Source organism: Bubalus bubalis, chromosome 7 (genome assembly GCF_019923935.1).
Source record: "Bubalus bubalis isolate 160015118507 breed Murrah chromosome 7, NDDB_SH_1, whole genome shotgun sequence".
NCBI lineage: Eukaryota > Metazoa > Chordata > Mammalia > Artiodactyla > Bovidae > Bubalus > Bubalus bubalis.
This window is the reverse complement of record NC_059163.1, coordinates 46,837,645-46,839,243: the sequence shown is the minus strand read 5'-3', so window position 1 is coordinate 46,839,243 and position 1,599 is coordinate 46,837,645. Positions and strand designations below refer to the sequence as shown.

At 39.9% G+C, this 1,599-nt stretch overlaps 1 non-coding gene across 1 annotated transcript; it reads right to left on the bottom strand.

Moving 5' to 3' along the window:
- Positions 1 to 1,161: 1,161 nt before the first annotated feature.
- LOC112586324 lies at positions 1,162 to 1,267 on the bottom strand. The gene has a single exon (XR_003110785.2). It is a non-coding gene; the product is annotated as a U6 spliceosomal RNA (small nuclear RNA).
- Between the last annotated feature and the right edge of the window lie 332 nt (positions 1,268 to 1,599).

Below are 1,599 nucleotides of genomic sequence, written 5' to 3'. Positions count from 1 at the left end.
TTTAATAAAGTGCCTGGTGGGAGACTCTCTCGTCATTTAAGAGAGATTGACAAAGCTTCCACTTAGAGTGAATCAGTCTCTAGGAATCTCCCATCACAAGTTGGTGGACAGAAGATCCAGCCAGAATCTTAAAGAGAGCAGTGACTTCACTAAGCCGTCACATCACAACCTGCTTTGGCAAGGAATGCGCGTTGGATTCTTAGATCAGACATCATCAGTATTCAAATGTTTCTGATTGGAAGCTGCATAGAGGAGGCCAGAAGAGAAAGAGAATGTCATTTCAGAAACTGTCATCTGCCACCCAGCCAACCCTTAAACATCTTATCCTGCCCAGGCACACAAACTCCAGGGAGCCTGACAGTTGGAGTGCTAGTTAGCTAATTCAAAGGAAAGGCTTTCCTAGGTTCTGCTTAAATATCCAAAATCTTAACTTGCAATGATTTCCCCAGCATCCCACCTGAAAAACAGGTTATTTGCCACACACACAAAAAAAACAACAAAAAAACTGTAGCTATAAAATATGAAGATACTCAAAGAAATAATTGTCAGTGTTTTCACTGATTGTTTTGTTCTTACAACATCTTAAAAAGTTCCCAGATAATGTAAAGTTAACTATGACTTTTTTTTTTGAGCCCCAAATGAGTTTCTGAATGTCAGGCTAAATCAGGCTGACAAAGCAAGGGGGTGGAGAAGAGCATATTGTTATGGGCTCTATAACATTTTTTTTAATTTATTTATTTTAATTGGAGGCTAATTACAATATTGTAGTGGTTTTTGCCATACATTCACATGAGTCAGCCATGGGTGTACATGTGTTCCCCATCCTGAAACCCCCTCCCACCTCCCTCCCCATCCCATCCTTCAGGGTCATCCCAGTGCACCAGCCCTGAGCACCCAGTCTCATGCATCAAACCTGGACTGGCGATCTATTTCATATATGATAATATACATGTTTCAATGCTATTCTCTCAAATCATCCCACCCTTGCCCTCTCCCACAGAGTCCAAAAGTCTGTTCTATACATCTGTGTCTCTTTTGCTGTCTCGCATATAGGGTCATCATTACCATCTTTCTAAATTCCATACATATGCATTAATATACTGTATTGGTGTTTTTCTTTCTGACTTACTTCACTCTGTATAATAGGCTCCAGTTTCATCCAAAAATATGGAACACTTCATGAATTTCATGTCATCCTTGTGCAGGGGCCATACTAATCCTCTCTGTATCATTCCAATTTTAGTATATGTGCTGCCGAAGCGAGCACTCTACAGCATATTTTTGTAATACATCTTATTTTGGGTTGATCTTGATACCAACTGGAGTCTGAGGAATGGCAAATTTCTCCATAAGCCTGGTGGAAGATGTTTCTAATGGGTCCTAAAATATTTACTGTGAGTTTCAGCACTTGAATCAGCTTCTGGGATTAAAACCTAAACCCACTATTTCTTCCTAACTGTACAGTTTTGTACAAATCAGTGAACCTGCCAAAACTTCTATTTCCTCATCTGTGAACTGGTGATAATATCAGTACCTGGCTCATGGGCTTGTTACGAAAACTATATTTTTATAAACTGCTTTGTACCCAGCCTAGCACAG